We start from the raw sequence: 21398 nt of genomic DNA on the forward strand, positions 1-21398 counted from the left end.
TGTATTAATATATCATATTGTTGTTCTGGAACAAAAGAACCATCACGGGCTAACATAAATAATGAATACTAAACAACATGGTAAAATATATATTGTTAATTACCAAAGATATTTAAATAACACATAACATACACACACAAAATCCTACTTACAATTTCTAAGTGACTACTCTTGAGGCATCTCAAGTGTACTCTCCATTTTCTCTTTTTATAGATGTCTTTCACTTCTCGTATTGTGATGGTGGAGATAAGGTGCGATCACGACTCATGGAGCCCTCATCTCCCATTTATTGTCTTTTTTTTATTAATGATTGTTTTTTGCAAGTTTCCTATAACCCCCATGAGACAACTTATGGGGGTATTTGTTTTTTTTGCCTTGTTCAACTTTCTTGCTTCACTTTTAAGTTGTTATAAACATAGAAAACTTATTAACTTGCATGGTTGTCTCAATAAATCATAAGCATAAAATTATCAAAATTAAAATTAGCACTAACTAGGAAATCCTCAGAACTACGAGACTTCACAAACTTTTTTCAAAACTTCTTGTCAAGAAAATTATATCTCACCCACATATGCATAATATCAGGCTTATGATCCATTATGTAATCACGCGTGAGTTGTAACTTAAAGCCTCTCCAGCACGTAAGAACATAAGTGATCTACCTTTTTTACAACTTATCATCTTCAGAATACTTAAACATCAACTATAGTTACATTAATAAGTATGTATTAGTAATTATTGAAAGTAATATTGAATCGATGAAAATTAAGCTCCGGAGGCTAGAATTATTTGAAGTTGGAAGCCCTTGCTTCCCAAACCGAGGTTGTATGGCTTCTCATGGTATTCTATGGACAACTTCAAATAATCTACCCATTTCTACGACACCAGATTCTTTGTGTTTCCATTATCCATGATCACACACACCTTGTTCTTGATAGAAAATATGTTTTAAACAAATTCTTATGTTTCCCTTTTACTTTTGGATGCTAGTGAAATTCTCCGCAACACCAAATTTACCTGCTAATCAGATTATTCCTCTGCAAACTTAACCTTTACATATTCATCATTCTCAACTGTAAATCCTTTTCTTTCCTCCTCCTCCTCCTCCTCCATTTCTTCTATAAAAGCATCAACTCTCCTTATTGGACAAACATTTTATATGTGACCTCTTACATTACAATGATAACATGTGTCTCTAATGGGTTTAGTGTATGGATTATTCCTCCTTTAGACTGGTGGTTTACTCTACTGCACATTGCTAAAGCTTCTAGCCCCTTATTTCATGGGTTGGGATCTTTGGTTGTTTCACTCTTTTTCCTTTTTACTCGATGTAATACCCTGTATATCCTTAAATACCCAAATTCCTATTAATTAAGATCAATTGAGTTCCTATGTGCTCTAAAAGTTATCAATCGGGATAAACAGAGTAAATAGTGAGTTCAGGTTGACATAATTAATATTAATTGGGACTGACCTTTTATTAATTTGGACATTTTGGTAACATTAATAATGAGTCAATAGCTCTGGTAGAACAAATATTACAAGTTTAGTTCCACTTGAGATATGTGTTGCTACTAGTAACCACTTTCTTACCACACATTTCTCATGGCCACTTGCTAATGATCTTTGACTAACTCACCACCACATGTTATTATCATATACCACCTACCATAAGCCACTTCATTTTCTCAATGTATCAGAAAGGTTAGTGGAGTAAAGAAGAAGCTCAAGAGAAGAAGAGAAAACAAGCTAGTGGAGAAGAATAAAAGCTTGGAACCAACACCATCATCTTCATCCTCATCTCATCTTCAACAACTTCTCCTCTTCTATTACTTGAGGTGGGTTCTAGTTAGAAACCCTAGGATTTCTAGAGATTAGGGTTGTAGAAACATAGATGAATCATGAAAGTCCATGCTATATGATGAATATCTCTCTTGTTTTTGTTGATTTCCATGAACATGTGCCTTGATGTGTTCTTATGATTGTTGTGATTACATGATTTGTTATGGTTGTGGGTAAGTGATTGGTTGTGGTTATGAACTTGAAATCCATGATATATATGTATATATGAGCATCTAGTATGATGGGTTTGCTGGAAGAAGGAGTGGGTGCTTTATTGGAAATGGATTAATAGAGGAAATGGTGTTCTGTGAATTGAAAATATGGAAATGTGTGAGGACCAATCGATTGGTCCCTGCAACCAATGGATTGCACAACCCTTTTGTTTTGCAGCAAATGGAATTTTAGTAGGACCAATCTATTGACAGTGTATTACAATCGATTGCACAAACTTTCTGTTTTGGAACAGTGGAAAATTTTAGTGAGCCAATCGATTGACACTGAGGATCAATCGATTGATCCTTTGTAAACTTTGAAAAACAAAAATGTGAGTGGAACCAATCGATTGGGCATTCCCAACCAATCGATTGACTTATGTTAAAGAATTCAAAATCCATTTCTTAAGTGTTTCTAAGTGAATTATTCCAACCATTAATCATTTGTGATGCTATGCTTGTGTTGAATACATGCTAATGGTGAAAATTATATGATGAATCTTGTAAGTTAACCTAGAATTGGTATTAGGCCATGAGTTAGGTTTATAACTTAGATAACATTGGATGATGGTACTCATTCGTACGACGCTTATGTGGAGGTCGTGGACGAATGGTTGCCATGATTGAGAATGAGACGCGTTGTATGGAACATGCCATGTTATTGTTTGTGTATTATGGTGAATGAAGTCACATGTGATTGATGGATCTTGTTATGGTTTGTGGTACCGATCATGTATTTAGAATGTGTGTTTTTCTGTGATGGTGCACATCTCTATTTGGTATGCTTAGATGAGTAAGCATTGGGATGTGAGACCGATGATTCGTGCCTCAATTGGGTTTGAGTCCCAACCACGACGAACGTGGGGGAAAGGTGGACATCTAAGTGGGTTAGATTCCCATACGGTGAAAGAGAACCTAAGTGGGTTAAAGTCTAATATGGGTGACAGTCTCCAACACTGCATGCAAGCTAGAATAAATTAAGGATAGGTATATAATCACACATTTACAACATTTAGGGGGTTTCTAATTCTCCTAACTTATTAAAATTATAACATAACAGTCTCCAACACTGCATGCAAGCTAGAATCAAATAATATCAATTTAACATTCTAACATAGTAATAGCATAAAATCTATCCATAGGCTGGTTCTAAAACTAAAGGAACTCACTTATTTGATTTTGAATCTTTCAATAACCCCAAAGCAAGTAACTTGAATGTAGAATTTAGAGAGAGAGAGAGAGAGAGAGACTGTTTCAATTTTTGTTCTATTCTTGAAATGGAATAAAAGGAAAGGAAATTACTCATATAGATACTACTACTATTCCCTTATATTTAAACAATTGCCATTCCTCTCTCTTTATGAATAGATTTAATTAATCTAATTATTAAGTTTATTAATAAAATGATTAAATCAATTTTACTCATCTTTAATTTAAGTTGGTTGTTACAGCTGATTCCAGATGTTGTTGGCATTGTTCACCTGAATTGTTAAAGTCGCCATTTGTTCATTCAAAGCTGTTAGAGTCGTGGTGAAAGTTGTGGTAATTCTCTAAATATCTTCCCTGTTCACCGAGTGATCTCCCATGGTTGATCAAGTTACAAAAAGAAACCATAGAAATCTACTCTGATGCCACCTGATGCAGTAGGAAACCCTACGTATTAGCAGGCGCTAAACCTAGAATGAAAATAAAGGTTTGCAAGCAACAAACCTGTCAGATAAAGTTATAGAATCGCCATATAGAGAAAAATGTTGAATATTATTATGATGAAAAGTCATCTTAACGGCCACGCCAAAAGTGTTTAAATACAAAAGCAAAGAACCCTTAATGGGATTTTAATCCAAAGCATAAATAAAATAGAAAATTGCGTAAAATAGTGAAAACTTGTTTTTGGGTCCGAAACAAACTCTGATGACTTAAAATCCCATAAATCACGGAAAAATCGTGTGTTGGACTCGTGAGAAATTCCTTTTTTGAAAAGGTATAATAAAATTCGTTCTTAAGTTGGACTGCAAACTTGCACAAAGCATACATAACATTTTCGATGCACGACTCCTACTTCGATATGTGCAGCCAACCTTCCTGCATCAAAGTTATAATGAACTTGTATACATTTCTCAATCACATCAAATATTCCATTCTCTGAACATACCATGGCATGTAAATTTCGAGTTGATATTGAACCTCCCACCCCCAGCTTCTGTTCCTAAGAGTATAATTGGAGTTTGCACATAACTATCAAGTTTTAGGACTGTATTGGTCTTGTAAATTGTAAGGAATATCATCATAAAAAAGATGAAATGCTTATAAACTCTCTGATTGGGACACCATCTTTTTGTTCATTTTGTAGATATAAAGCCTCGGTAATGGTATGTGGTCAATGACTTAAGTAAATTTCGTGATCTAGTAGATTTTTCTATAGTTAGAGAATCACGCAATTGGAACTGGCTGATCAAAACTTCATTCTCATGTTTTGACTTTTTAAATATGGAAAATATATAAAGTAAAAGCACGAGTTGTTAAATGTTTATTTGTGACAGTTCCCACACATGAAATCCAAATCTTACTTTATGTAGTAGAAGTTGAATGAGCCATTGACATTGAACAATGAGGAAATTCGACCAGTTAATGCTAAATTATTATTCTCTTACAGTAACTAATTTATCTTCTACCAGATTTCTTAACGGCTTAAACTTACCAATGTCTACGATGATGCCAATTTCTTAACGGCTTAAACTTGTCAATGTCTACGATGATGCCAATTTCTTAACGGCTTAATCTTATATTTGTAAAATTGACATCATAAACCATCCTTAAATATGTATAAAGAAAAATTGTAATTTGTATAACATTATGAAAAGTGAAAGGATCGGGTTTAATGTATATCTAATGACGAACTAATGAATTTTGCAGTATTGGTGAACAACGTGTCAGCTACTTAAAAACTGATTAAGAAGCGATCTTGATGAAACACCATCTTGTTTAGTATAAAAGCGTTTTATTAAATTTAGTTATTTGTAAAGATAATAGTTCTAGATATATTTTATTTTTCAGCCTTTGACTTTACATTCGTGTGTCTGTACAAGCATGACAAGTACATGCACATAACCAAAGAAAATTACCTAAGAAATACAATGTTAATAAAAATTTATGTTCTCTTGTTTTTACTATTTTATTTTGGCTTACTGGAGAGTACTTCTGGTGCTCCTAACTTGTTTTGTTAGTTCATGTAATGTGATTATTTATCCTAATTTATCATCTTTGCTATAAAATAAATACATACATAAAGTTAAAAAATGCACCCATTTAAAAGTTTTAATATAAATAACCTTAATACACATTTAAGCAATTTATTTGTAACAATCATTCCTTGCATATTTAAGCGAGTTATTCGTATTTATCATTCCTTAATACAAGTGAAGCCAGTACATGTGATACTATAACTAGAAGGTAGATCTTTAGACTTAAGATAATATACAAAATTGTCACTTTCAGGATGACATTGTAATAATACGACTTCGATAATGTAATTTAAAGATTCCGATAATGTAATTTAAAGGTGTGATAATGCAGCTTTGAGAACGAAATTGTGATAATGCAGCTTGGAGGAGGATCTGGTGAATCCAATGCCATCTATTGGCATTGTGATAATGCGACTTAGAGTGGGATCAGATGAATTCATATCATTATGTGGTATTGTGATTCGACTCGAAGGAGGATTAGAAAGTATTATATCTTGTATTCGCGATGATGGTCCAGTCATAGTTTTTAGCAATGGTTCAGGAATTGTCGATGGAGTAGATTCCACCATTTCAGTAACATTACCCCTTTCATTAGTTTATTATGGATTTGCTTTCTTCGTCACATTATTCCCGATAGTTATTAATTTCCAAAATATTATAGATAAATTACTTTTATTTTTTATCCCATACATTTCATCGTTTATTTAATATTCCAACTCAAAGAATCAATGTCTCTCCTACAAATTAAAAGCATATCACATCGTAACAATGAGGAACATTAGATTCATATAAAGTGAAGGATTTCAATGATGTGTTCAAAAATTCCTCGAGTGAAAGATTTTTGAGTGTTTCCATTAACTCCTACTTCAAGCCTCAAGAATCATTTCTTAATTATGATCACTAGAGTCTGATAGCATGCCCGCAACTAACGTTTGAAGCGAAGGATTTCAATGGTGTTCAAAAATTCCTCGAGTCAAAGGTTTCTGAGTGTTGCCATTAAATCATGCTTCAAGAAACATTTTTGAATTATAATAACCAAAGTTTGATAACTTGCGCACTATTTCTTTTGTATCCCCAATGCAAGCATATCCATCACAAACTAAATAAAATACAATAAAAAAATATTTTAGTGGAAGATATAATTACAATTCATCTCAGATCTAGAAAAGAAGAAATAAATTGTTGATACCTGAGGTCTAGTTATTATGGGCAAATCAAAATCAATAAATATGATGTCAAAATTCACACCAACCAATAAAAGTTGCATTACTTCTTAAGCATTGTTTGCAGGTTCTGTTCGAATGCCTATTGATTCATTATGAACAATAATAAAACATAAGAATATATATATATATATATATATATATATATATATATATATATATATATATATATATATATATATATATATATATATATATATATCTTTGAATATAGGAGTGAGACCCCTTTAATGTACATCCCAAAAGGAAATTAAAACATGTAGATAAATGCAACTAGAAATCAGACTTAATTGGGACATGAAACAATACACAAATTGAACTTATAATCCAACCACTTTAATATGATCAAATCTAACGTAAGTTCAATAATCCATCCACTTAAATAGGATTAAATCATATATTAGTGCAAGAATCTAACAAATACCTAACAATCATTTATTATAACCAGCTAGAACAATCCATCGAACACACTTAATGAAACAAAGAGAGGAGAAAAATATAATTTTTACTGACAAACATTTGACCTCAACAAAACTCCGTAACAGAACACTCAAAATCCCAATGACAGCAAAGATCATTAATTAAGAGAAAACTCACCTCATTTAATCAAGGAAATCACGGTCGTTGACTCTAGGAAAAAATATCTGACAAAAGACCAATTAAATCGCAAGGTAGAAGTGTTGCTGAATGAACAGACTTCATCTTTAACAGTTAGAATGAAGCTGTATAATTTAGAATAAGATTTATTACAAATTAGATTGGAAAAAATATATGGGGGAATAAGATCGGGAGAAATTGTGCAAATTATACCTATATTTAAATCAAACTTATGATAACTTTTGTCTCCATTGATTCAAGTTGAGTGGTATTAACAATGGAAGGTATCTACGACTGTTGCATAATGGTTGAAGAGACCCAATTGAATATAAAGGTAGGGGTTGGAATTATGTAATGGGTTTATACATATAAATGGGTTATTGTGTTTTTTTCCAATAATAAAAATATTAATGCGTCTGAATATATAAAAAAATTATAATAAAAATACAAGATATTGGAAGGAAGATTTTGGTAGGTGAAAAGAGTGTTAAAAGTATTTAGGGGAGGATGTGAAACTTTTGAGAAACGGAAGACTATCTTTATTATTGAGTGTTTATAACTTTTGGATTGATACAAACTCAAGTACATCACCTCTATTTATATTAGTGGCATTCTTAAATCAATGACTAGGATTTTCCCACCACAAACTTAATCTAATGACTATAAATCACTCTCTAGAATAAAAAACTTATCATTATCTTCTAGAGAGCTCTATAAATATCTCTAGAATAGGCTTCTAGAAGTTGGACCTACTACAACACAAGTTTGGGCTTAAAATTACTAAGGCCCAAAAACTAACAAACCCAAATTCAATTTAAACCCCCTTAAACTTGATTTTGTTACTCCAAAAAAATATCTTAACTTGATGAAGTTTCATGCTTGAAATTCTTGGTGAAGATATCAGATGCTTGGTCGCATGACCGTCTCAACCAATATTGAGGCTTTATAAAATTAATTTTTTAAATATAATTAATTTAAATAGAATTTATTTTTCGACTTTTTGAGATGCAATTTTTTATATTAAATTATCATAATCGATTTTTCATAAAATTTCTTTTCCAACGGATAGTAAAACTAACCCATTTAATCTTGGTTAAGACATTTTGACCTTAGATTAATTTTAATTTAAAAAAAATGTAACTAGAACTTTCATTTGTTTTATAGCAACATCAATGAAAAATTACCCATATTTTCATATTTATAATTTTTTGTTTATTTTAATGAATTTATTTAGAGACCATTTTTGCGATGTAATAAAAGCTTGATTTTTGTTGTTGTAATTTTGAGTAACCTAATTCATATTTTAAAGTAGACATTATATATTTTAAAATAAATCAAAAAAATAATTCATAAAATATATAAAAAATATTATAAATAAAAATTAAAGAGAACAAATTAGAACAATAGAACCTGATTTTCACATAATTAATTCTTACATTGTTACTTGTCATCTTTCATGTTCCGTCAAAAATAAATTGTTGATCGATTTAAATCCTCACCAATTGAAAAACATGACAAATAATTTCTCATCAAATATTCCATTCTCCGAACATACCATGGCATGTAAATTTCGAGTTGATATTGAACCTCCCACCCCTAGCTTCAGTTCCTAAGAGTATAATTGGAGTTTGCACATAACTATCAAGTTTTAGGACTGTAATGGTCTTGTAAATTGTAAGGAATGTCATCATAAAAAAGATGAAATGCTTATAAACTCTCTAATTGGGACACCATCTTTTTGTTCATTTTGTAGGTATAAAGCCTCGGTAATGGTATGTGGTCAATGACTTAGTAAATTTCGTGATCTAGTAGATTTTTCTATAGTTAGGGAATCACGTAATTGGAACTGGCTGATCAAAACTTCATTCTCATGTTTTGACTTTGTTAAATATGGAAAATATATAAATTAAAAGAACGAGTTGTTAAATGTTTATATGTGACAGTTCCCACACATGAAATCCAAATCTTACTTTATGTAGTAGAAGTTGAATGAGCCATTGACATTGAACAATGAGGAAATTCGACCAGTTAATGCTAAATTATTATTCTCTTACAATAACTAATTTATCTTCTACCAGATTTCTTAACGGTTAAACTTGCCAATGTCTACGATGATGCCAATTTCTTAACGGTTTAATCTTATATTTGTAAAATTAACATCATAAACCATCCTATAATATGTATAAAGAAAAACTGTAATTTGTATAACATTATGGAAAGTGAAAGGATCGGGTTTAATGTATATCTAATGACTAACTAATGAATTTTGCAGTATTGGTGAACAACGTGTCAGCTACTTAAAAACTGATTAAGAAGAGATCTTGATGAAACACCACCTTGTTTAGTATAAAAGCGTTTTATTAAATTTAGTTATTTGTAAAGATAATAGTTCTAGATATATTTTATTTTTCAGCCTTTGACTTTACATTTGTGTGTGTGTACAAGCATGACAAGTACATGCACATAACCAAAGAAAATTACCTAAGAAATACAATGTTAATAAAAATTTATGTTCTCTTGTTTTTACTATTTTATTTTGGCTTACTGGAGAGTACTTTTGTTACTCCTAACTTGTTTTGTTAGTTGATGTAATGTGGTTATTTATCTTGATTTTTATCATCTTTGCTATAAAATAAATACATACATAAAGTTAAAAAATGCATCCATTTAAATTTTTAAATATAAATAACCTCAATACACATTTAAGCAATTTATTTGTAACAATAATTCCTTACATATTTAAGCGAGTTATTCGTATTTATCATTCCTTAATACATGTGAAGCCAGTACATGTGATAATATAACTAGAAGGTAGATCTTTAGACTTAAGATAATATACAAAATTGTCACTTTCAGGATGACATTGTAATAATACGACTTCGAAAATGTAATTTAAAGATTCCGATAATGTAATTTAAAGTTGTGATAATGCAGCTTTGAGAATGAAATTGTGATAATGCAGCTTGGAGGAGGATCTGGTGAATCCAATGCCATCCATTGGCATTGTGATAATGCGACTTAGAGTGGGATCAGATGAATTCATATCATTATGTGGTATTGTGATTCGACTCGAAGGAGGATTAGAAAGTATTATATCTTGAATTCGCGATGATGGTCCAGTCATAGTTTTTAGCAATGGTTCGGGAATTGACGATGGAGTAGATTCCATCATTTCAGTAACATTACCCCTTTCATTAGTTTATTATGGATTTGCTTTCTTCGTCACATTATTCCCGATAGTTATTAATTTCCAAAATATTGTAGATAAATTACTTTTATTTTTTATCCCATACATTTCATAATTTATTTAATATTTCAACTCAAAGAATCAATGTCTCTCCTACAAATTATAAGCATATCACATCATAACAATGAGGAACATTAGATTCATATAAAGTGAAGGATTTCAATGATGTGTTCAAAAATTCCTCGAGTGAATGATTTTTGACTGTTTCCATTAACTCCTACTTCAAGCTTCAAGAATCATTTCTAAATTATGATCACTATGAATTATAGCATGCCCGCTACTAACGTTTGAAGCGAAGGATTTCAATGGTGTTCAAAAATTCCTCGAGTCAAAGGTTTCTGAGTGTTGCCATTAAATCATACTTCAACAAACTTTTTTGAATTATAATAACCAAAGTTTGATAACTTGCGCACTATTTTTCTGTGTATCCCCAATGCAAGCATATCCATCACAAACTAAATAAAATACAATAAAAAAATATTTTAGTGGAAGATATAATTACAATTCATCTCAGATCTAGAAAAGAAGAAATAAATTGTTGATACCTTAGGTCTAGTTATTATGGGCAAATCAAAATCAATAAATATGATGTCAAAATTCACACCAACCAACAACAGTTACATTACTTCTTGAGCATTGTTTCCAGGTTCTGTTCGAATGCCTATTGATTCATTATGAACAATAATAAAACATAAGAATATATATATATATATATATATATATATATATATATATATATATATATATATATATATATATATATATATATATATATATATATATATATATATATATATATATATATATATATATATATATATATATATATATATATATATATATATATATATATATATATATATATATATATATATAGCTTTGAAGATAGGAGTGAGACCCCTTTAATGCACATCCCAAAAGGAAATTAAAATATGTAGATAAATGCAACTAGAAATCAGACTTAATTGGGACATGAAACAATACACAAATTGAATTTATAATCCAACCACTTTAATATGATCAAATCTAACGTAAGTTCAATAATCCATCCACTTAAATAGGATTAAATCAAATATTAGTGCAAGAATATAACAAATACCTAACAAACATTTATTATAACCAGCTAGAACAATCCATCGAACACACTTAATGAAAGAAAGAGAGGAGAAAAATACAATTTTTACTGACAAACATTTGACCTCAACAAAACTCCATAACAGAAAACTCAAAATCCCAATGACAGCAAAGATCATTAATTAAGAGAAAACTCACCTCATTTAATCAAGGAAATCACGATCGTTGACTCTAGCAAAAAATCTCTGACAAAAGACCAATTAAATCGCAAGGTAGAAGTGTTGCTGAATGAACGGACTTCATCTTTAACAGTTAGAATAAATCTGTATAATTTAGAACAAGATTTATTACAAATTAGATTGGAAAAAATATATGGGGGAATAAGATCGGGAGAAATTGTGCAAATTATACCTATATTTAAATCAAACTTATGATAACTTTTGTCTCCATTGGTTCAAGTTGAATTGGTATTAACAATGGAAGGTATCTACGACTGTTGCATAATGGTTGAAGAGACCCAATTGAATATAAAGGTAGGGGCTGGAATTATGTAATGGGTTTATACATATAAATGGGTTATTGTGTTTTTTTTCCAATAATAAAAATATTAATGCGTCTGAATATATAAAAAAATTATAATAAAAATACAAGATATTGGAAGGAAGATTTTGGTAGGTGAAAAGAGTGTTAAAAGTATTTAGGGGAGGATGTGAAACGTTTGAGAAACGGAAGACTACCTTTATTATTGAGTGTTTATAATTTTTGGCTTTATACAAACTCAAGTACATCATCTCTATTTATACTAGTGGCATTCTTAAATCAATGACTAGGATTTTTCCACCACAAACTTAATCTAATGACTATAAATCACTCTCTAGAATAATAACTTATCATTATCTTCTAGAGGGCTCTATAAATCTCTCTAGAATAGGCTTCTAGAAGTTGGACCTACTACAACACAAGTTTGGGCTTAAAATTACTAAGGCCCAAAAACTAACAAACCCAAATTCAATTTAAATATTCAACACCCCCAAAAACTTGATTTTGTTACTCCAAAAAAATATCTTAACTTGATGAAATTTCATGCTTGAAATTCTTGGTGAAGATATCAGATGCTTGGTCGCATGACCGTCTCAACCAATATTGAGGCTTATAGTGAACTTTAAGTATTGGACCTTTATAAAATTAATTTTTTAAATATAATTAATTTAAATAAAATTTATTTTTCTGACTATTTGAGATGCAATTTTTTTTATTAAATTATCATAATCGAGTTTTCATAAAATTTCTTTTCCAATGGATAGTAAAACTAACCCATTTAATCTTGGTTAAGACATTTTGATCTTAGATTAATTTTAATTTTAAAAAAATGTAACTAGAACTTTCATTTGTTTTATAGCAACATCAATGAAAAATTACCCATATTTTCATATTTATAATTTTTTGTTTATTTTAATGAATTTAGCTAGAGACCATTTTTGTGATGTAATAAAAGCTTGATTTTTGTTGTTGTAATTTTGAGTAACCTAATTCATATTTTAAAGTAGACATTATATATTTTAAAATAAATCAAAAAAATAATTCATAAAATATATAAAAAATATTATAAATAAAAATTAAATAGAACAAATTAGAACAATAGAACCTGATTTTCACATAATTAATCGTTACATTGCTACTTGTCATCTTTCATGTTCCGTCAAAAATAAATTGTTGATCGATTTAAATCCTAAACAATTGAAAAACATGACAAATAATTTCGCATCAAATATTCCATACTCTGAACATACCATGGCATGTAAATTTCGAGTTGATATTGAACCTCCCACCCCTAGCTTCAGTTCCTAAGAGTATAATTGGAGTTTGCACATAACTATCAAGTTTTAGGACTGTATTGGTCTTTTAAATTGTAAGGAATATCATCATAGAAAAAGATGAAATGCTTATAAACTCTCTAATTGGGAAACCATCTTTTTGTTCATTTTGTTGGTATAAAGCCTCGGTAATGGTATGTGGTCAATGACTTAGTAAATTTCGTGATCTAGTAGATTTTTCTATAGTTAGAGAATCACGCAATTGGAACTGGCTGATCAAAACTTCATTCTCATGTTTTGACTTTGTTAAATGTGGAAAATATATAAAGTAAAAGCACGAGTTGTTAAATGTTTATATGTGACAGTTCCCACACATGAAATCCAAATCTTACTTTATGTAGTAGAAGTTGAATGAGTCATTGACATTGAACAATGAGGAAATTCGACCAGTTAATGCTAAATTATTATTCTCTTACAGTAACTAATTTATCTTCTACCAGATTTCTTAACGACTTAAACTTGCCAATGTCTACGATGATGCCAATTTCTTAACGGCTTAAACTTGTCAATGTCTACGATGATGCCAATTTCTTAACGGCTTAATCTTATATTTGTAAAATTAACATCATAAACCATCCTAAAATATGTATAAAGAAAAACTGTAATTTGTATAACATTATGGAAAGTGAAAGGATCGGGTTTAATGTATATCTAATGACGAACTAATGTATTTTGCACTATTGGTGAACAACATGTCAGCTACCTAAAAACTTATTAAGAAGCAATCTTGATGAAACACCACCTTGTTTAGTATAAAAGCGTCTTATTAAATTAAGTTATTTGTAAAGATAATAGTTCTAGATATATTTTATTTTTCAACCTTTGACTTTACATTCGTGTGTCTGTACAAGCATGACAAGTACATGCACATAACCAAAGAAAATTACCTAAGAAATACAATGTTAATAAAAATTTATGTTCTCTTGTTTTTACTATTTTATTTTTGCTTATTGGAGAGTACTTCTGGTACTCCGAACTTGTTTTGTTAGTTGATGTAATGTGGTTATTTATCTTAATTTATCATCTTTGCTATAAAATAAATACATACATAAAGTTAAAAAATGCATCCATTTAATTTTTTTAATATAAATAACCTTAATACACATTTAAGCAATTTATTTGTAACAATAATTCCTTGCATATTTAAGCGAGTTATTCGTATTTGTCATTCCTTAATACATGTGAAGCCAGTACATGTGATAATATAACTAGAAGGTAGATCTTTAGACTTAAGATAATATACAAAATTGTCACTTTCAGGATGACATTGTAATAATACGACTTCGATAATGTAATTTAAAGATTCCGATAATGTAATTTAAAGTTGTGATAATGCAGCTTTGAGAATGAAATTGTGATAACGCAGCTTGGAGGAGGATCTGGTGAATCCAATGCCATCCATTGGCATTGTGATAATGCGACTTAGAGTGGGATCAGATGAATTCATATCATTCTGTGGTATTGTGATTCGACTCGAAGGAGGATTAGAAAGTATTATATCTTGTATTCGCAATGATGGTCCAGTAATAGTTTTTAGCAATGGTTCAGGAATTGACAATGGAGTAGATTCCATCATTTCAGTAACATTACCCCTTTCATTAGTTTATTATGGATTTGCTTTCTTCGTCACATTATTCCCGATAGTTATTAATTTCCAAAATATTGTAGATAAAATACTTTTATTTTTCATCCCATACATTTCATAATTTATTTAATATTTCAACTCAAAGAATCAATGTCTCTCCTACAAATTATAAGCATATCACATCATAACAATGAGGAACATTAGATTCATATAAAGTGAAGGATTTCAATGATGTGTTCAAAAGTTCCTCGAGTGAAAGATTTTTGAGTGTTTTCATTAACTCCTACTCCAGGCTTCAATAATAATTTCTAAATTATGATCACTATGGTTTTATAGCATGCCCGCTACTAACGTTTGAAGCGAAGGATTTCAATGGTGTTCAAAAATTCCTCGAGTCAAAGGTTTTTGAGTGTTGCCATTAAATCATGCTTCAAGAAACATTTTTGAATTATAATACCCAAAGTTTGATAACTTGCGCACTATTTTTCTTTGTATCCCCAATGCAAGCATATCCATCAAAAACTAAATAAAATACAATAAAAAAATATTTTAGTGGAAGATATAATTACAATTCATCTCAGATCTAGAAAAGAAGAAATAAATTGTTGATACCTGAGGTCTAGTTATTATGGGCAAATCAAAATCAATAAATATGATGTCAAAATTCACACCAACCAACAAAAGTTGCATTACTTCTTGAGCATTGTTTGCAGGTTCTGTTCGAATGCCTATTGATTCATTATGAACAATAATAAAACATAAGAATATATATATATATATATATATATATATATATATATATATATATATATATATATATATATATATATATATATAGCTTTGAATATAGGAGTGAGACCCCTTTAATGTACATCCCAAAAGGAAATTAAATTATGTAGATAAATGCAACTAGAAATCAGACTTAATTGGGACATGAAACAATACACAAATTGAACTTATAATCCAACCACTTTAATATGATCAAATCTAACGTAAGTTCAATAATCCATCCACTTAAATAGGATTAAATTAAATATTAGTGCAAGAATCTAACAAATACCTAACAAACATTTATTATAACCAGCTAGAACAATCCATCGAACACACTTGATGAAACAAAGAGAGGAGAAAAATATAATTTTTACTGACAAACATTTGACCTCAACAAAACTCCATAACAGAAAACTCAAAATCCCAATGACAGCAAAGATCATTAATTAAGAGAAAACTCACCTCATGTAATCAAGGAAATCACGGTCGTTGACTCTAGGAAAAAATATCTGACAAAAGACCAATTAAATCGCAAGGTAGAAATGTTGCTGAATGAACAGACTTCATCTTTAACAGTTAGAATGAAGTTGTATAATTTAGAACAAGATTTATTACAAATTAGATTGGAAAAAATATATGGGGGAATAAGATCGGGAGAAATTATGCAAATTATACCTATATTTAAATCAAACTTATGATAACTTTTGTCTCCATTGATTCAAGTTGAGTGGTATTAACAATGGAAGGTATCTACGACTGTTGCATAATGGTTGAAGAGACCCAATTGAATATAAAGGTATGGGTTGGAATTATGTAATAGATTATACATATAAATGGGTTATTGTGTTTTTTCCAATAATAAAAATATTAATGCGTCTGGATATATAAAAAAATTATAATAAAAATACAAGATATTGGAAAGAAGATTTTGGTAGGTGAAAAGAGTGTTAAAAGTATTTAGGGGAGGATGTGAAACTTTTGAGAAACGGAAGACTATCTTTATTATTGAGTGTTTATAACTTTTGGCTTGATACAAACTCAAGTACATCACCTCTATTTATACTAGTGGCATTCTTAAATCAATGACTAGGATTTTCCCACCACAAACTTAATTTAATGACTATAAATCACTCTCTAGATTAATAACTTATCATTATCTTCTAGATAGCTCTATAAATATCTCTAGAATAGGCTTCTAGAAGTTGGACCTACTACAACACAAGTTTGGGCTTAAAATTACTAAGGCCCAAAAACTAACAAACCCAAATTCAATTTAAATATTCAACACCCCCTTAAACTTGATTTTGTTACTCCAAAAAAATATCTTAACTTGATGAAGTTTCATGCTTGAAATTCTTAATGATGATATCAGATGCTTGGTCGCATGACCGTCTCAACCAATATTGAGGCTTATAGTGAACTTTAAGTATTGGACCTTTATAAAATTAATTTTTTAAATATAATTAATTTAAATAAAATTTATTTTTCGACTTTTTGAGATGCAATTTTTCATATTAAATTATCATAATCGATTTTTCATAAAATTTCTTTTCCAACGGATAGTAAAACTAACCCATTTTATCTTGGTTAAGACATTTTGACCTTAGATTAATTTTAATTTAAAAAAAATGTAACGAGAACTTTCATTTGTTTTATAGCAACAACAATTAAAAATTACCTATATTTTCATATTTATAATTTTTTGTTTATTTTAATGAATTTATCTAGAGACCATTTTTGCGATGTAATAAAAGCTTGATTTTTGTTGTTGTAATTTTGAGTAACCTAATTCATATTTTCAAGTTGACATTATATAGTTTAAAATAAATCAAAAAAATAAATCATAAAATATATTAAAAATATTATAAATAAAAATTAAAGAGAACAAATTAGAACAATTTAACCTGATTTTCACATAATTAATTGTTACATTGTTACTTGTCATCTTTCATGTTCCGTCAAAAAGAAATTGTTGACCGATTTAAATCCTAACCAATTGAAAACCATGACAAATAATTTCTCATCAAATATTCCATTCTATGAACATACCATGGCATGTAAATTTCGAGTTGATATTGAACCTCCCACCCCTAGCTTCTGTTCCTAAGAGTATAATTGGAGTTTGCACATAACTATCAAGTTTTAGGATTGTATTGGTCTTGTAAATTGTAAGGAATATCATCATAAAAAAGATGAAATGCTTATAAACTCTATAATTGGGACACCATATTTTTGTTCATTTTGTAGGTATAAAGCCTCGGTGATGGTATGTGGTCAATGACTTGAGTAAATTTCATGATCAAGTAGATTTTTCTATAGTTAGAGAATCACGCAATTGGAACTGACCGATCAAAACTTCATTCTCATGTTTTGACTTTTTAAATGTGGAAAATATATAAAGTAAAAGCACGAGTTGTTAAATGTTTATATGTGACAATTCCCACACATGAAATCCAAATCTTACTTTTTGTAGTAGAAGTTGAATGAGCCATTGACATTGAACAATGAGGAAATTCGACCAGTTAATGCTAAATTATTATTCTCTTACAGTAACTAATTTATCTTCTACCAGATTTCTTAACGGCTTAAACTTGTCAATGTCTACGATGATGCCAATTTCTTAACGGCTTAAACTTGTCAATGTCTACGATGATGCCAATTTCTTAACGGCTTAATCTTATATTTGTAAAATTGACATCATAAACCATCCTAAAATATCTATAAAGAAAAATTGTAATTTGTATAACATTATGGAAAGTGAAAGGACCGGGTTTAATGTATATGTAATGACGAACTAATGAATTTTGCACTATTGGTGAACATGTCAACTACTTAAAAATTGATTAAGAAGCGATCTTGATGAAACACCATCTTGATTAGTATAAAAGCGTTTTATTAAATTTAGTTATTTGTAAAGATAATAGTTCTAGATATATTTTATTTTTCAGCCTTTGAGTTTACATTCGTGTGTATGTACAAGCATGACAAGTACATGCACATAACCAAAGAAAATTACCTAAGAAATACAATGTTAATAAAAATTTATGTTCTCTTGTTTTTACTATTTTATTTTGGCTTACTGGAGAGTACTTTTGTTACTCCTAACTTGTTTTGTTAGTTGATGTAATGTGGTTATTTATCTTGATTTTTATCATCTTTGCTATAAAATAAATACATACATAAAGTTAAAAAATGCATCCATTTAAATTTTTTAATATAAATAACCTCAATACACATTTAAGCCATTTATTTGTAACAATCATTCCTTACATATTTAAGCGAGTTATTCGTATTTGTCATTCCTTAATACATGTGATGCCAGTACATGTGATAATATAACTAGAAGGTAGATCTTTAGACATAAGATAATATACAAAATTGTCACTTTCAGGATGACATTATAATAATACGACTTCGATAATGTAATTTAAAGATTCCGATAACGTAATTTAAAGTTGTGAAAATGCAGCTTTGAGAACGAAATTGTGATAATGCAGCTTGGAAGAGGAACTGGTGAATCCAATGCCATCCATTGGCATTGTGATAATGCGACTTAGAGTGGGATCATATGAATTCATATAATTCCGTGGTATTGTGATTCGACTCGAAGGAGGATTAGAAAGTATTATATCTTGTATTTGCGATGATGGTCCAGTCATAGTTTTTAGCAATGGTTCAAAAATTGACGATGGAGTAGATTCCATCATTTCAGTAACATTACCCCTTTCATTAGTTTATTATGGATTTGGTTTCTTCGTCACATTATTCCCGATAGTTATTAATTTCCAAAATATTATAGATAAACTACTTTTATTTTTTATCCTATACATTTCATAATTTATTTAATATTTCAACTCAAAGAATCAATGTTTCTCCTACAAATTATAAGCATATCACATCATAACAATGAGGAACATTAGATTCATATAAAGTGAAGGATTTCAATGATGTGTAAAAAAATTCCTCGAGTGAAAGATTTTTGAGTGTTGTCATTAAGTCCTACTTCAAGCTTCAAGAATCATTTCTAAATTATGATCACTACGGTTTTATAGCATGCCCACTACTAACGTTTGAAGCGAAGGATTTCAATGGTGTTCAAAAATTCCTCGAGTCAAAGGTTTCTGAGTGTTTCCATAAAATCATGCTTCAAGAAACATTTTTGAATTATAATCACCAAAGTTTGATAACTTGCGCACTATTTTTCTTTGTATCCCCAATGCAAGCATATCCATCACAAACTAAATAAAATACAATAAAAAAATATTTTAGTGGAAGATATAATTATAATTCATCTCAGATCTAGAAAAGAAGAAATAAATTGTTGATACCTGAGGTATAGTTATTATGGGGAAATTAAAATCAATAAATATGATGTCAAAATTCACACCAATCAACAAAAGTTGCATTACTTCTTGAGCATTGTTTGCAGGTTCTGTTCGAATGCCTATTGATTCATTATGAACAATAATAAAACATAAGAATATATATATATATATATATATATATAGCTTTGAAGATAGGAGTGAGACCCCTTTAATGCACATCCCAAAAGGAAATTAAAATATGTAGATAAATGCAACTAGAAATCAGACTTAATTGGGACATGAAACAATACACAAATTGAACTTATAATCCAACCACTTTAATATGATCAAATCTAACGTAAGTTCAATAATCCATCCACTTAAATAGGATTAAATCAAATATTAGTGCAAGAATATAACAAATACCTAACAAACATTTATTATAACCAGCTAGAACAATCCATCGAACACACTTAATGAAAGAAAGAGAGGAGAAAAATATAATTTTTACTGACAAACATTTGACCTCAACAAAACTCCATAACCTAAAACTCAAAATCCCAATGACAGCAAAGATCATTAATTAAGATAAAACTCACCTCATTTAATCAAGGAAATCACGGTCGTTGACTCTAGCAAAAAATCTCTGACAAAAGACCAATTAAATCGCAAGGTAGAAATGTTGCTGAATGAACAGACTTCATCTTTAACAGTTAGAATGAAGCTGTATAATTTAGAACAAGATTTATTACAAATTAGATTGGAAAAAATATATGGGGGAATAAGATCGGGAGAAATTGTGCAAATTATACCTATATTTAAATCAAACTTATGATAACTTTTGTCTCCATTGGTTCAAGTTGAATTGGTATTAACAATGGAAGGTATCTACGATTGTTGCATAATGGTTGAAGAGACCCAATTGAATATAAAGGTAGGGGTTGGAATTATGTAATGGGTTTATACATATAAATGGGTTATTGTGTTTTTTTTCAATAATAAAAATATTAATGCGTCTGAATATATAAAAAAATTATAATAAAAATACAAGATATTGGAAGGAAGATTTTGGTATGTGAAAAGAGTGTAAAAAGTATTTAGGGGAGGATGTGAAACGTTTGAGAAACGGAACACTACCTTTATTATTGAGTGTTTATAATTTTTGGCTTTATACAAACTCAAGTACATCACCTCTATTTATACTAGTGGCATTCTTAAATCAATGACTAGGATTTTGCCACCACAAACTTAATCTAATGACTACAAATCACTCTCTAGATTAATAACTTATCATTATCTTCTAGAGAGCTCTATAAATCTCTCTAGAATAGGCTTCTAGAAGTTGAACCTACTACAATACAAGTTTGGGCTTAAAATTACTAAGGCCCAAAAACTAACAAACCCAAATTCAATTTATATATTCAACA

General features: G+C 29.6%; 1 long non-coding RNA gene across 8 annotated transcripts in view; it reads right to left on the reverse strand.

The window, feature by feature from the left end:
* Window positions 1-5994: 5994 nt before the first annotated feature.
* Window positions 5995-21398, reverse strand: part of LOC127083488 (uncharacterized) — a 114699-nt gene continuing 99295 nt past the window's right edge. For 3 of the 8 annotated variants that reach the window (XR_007788435.1, XR_007788436.1, XR_007788432.1), the window contains exons 2-4: window positions 20571-20695; window positions 15509-15624; window positions 10375-10818 (exon numbers count right to left, since the gene is read on the reverse strand). This is a non-coding gene — a long non-coding RNA (uncharacterized LOC127083488). Of the gene's footprint in view, window positions 6396-10374; window positions 10909-15508; window positions 15625-19670; window positions 19906-19995; window positions 20112-20570; window positions 20696-20783; window positions 21123-21398 lie in introns of those variants that run through there. The other 5 variants (XR_007788439.1, XR_007788437.1, XR_007788438.1 and 2 more) reach the window with 5 other exon arrangements.

Source organism: Lathyrus oleraceus, chromosome 5 (assembly GCF_024323335.1).
Source record: "Lathyrus oleraceus cultivar Zhongwan6 chromosome 5, CAAS_Psat_ZW6_1.0, whole genome shotgun sequence".
In the NCBI taxonomy this organism is placed as follows: domain Eukaryota; kingdom Viridiplantae; phylum Streptophyta; class Magnoliopsida; order Fabales; family Fabaceae; genus Lathyrus; species Lathyrus oleraceus.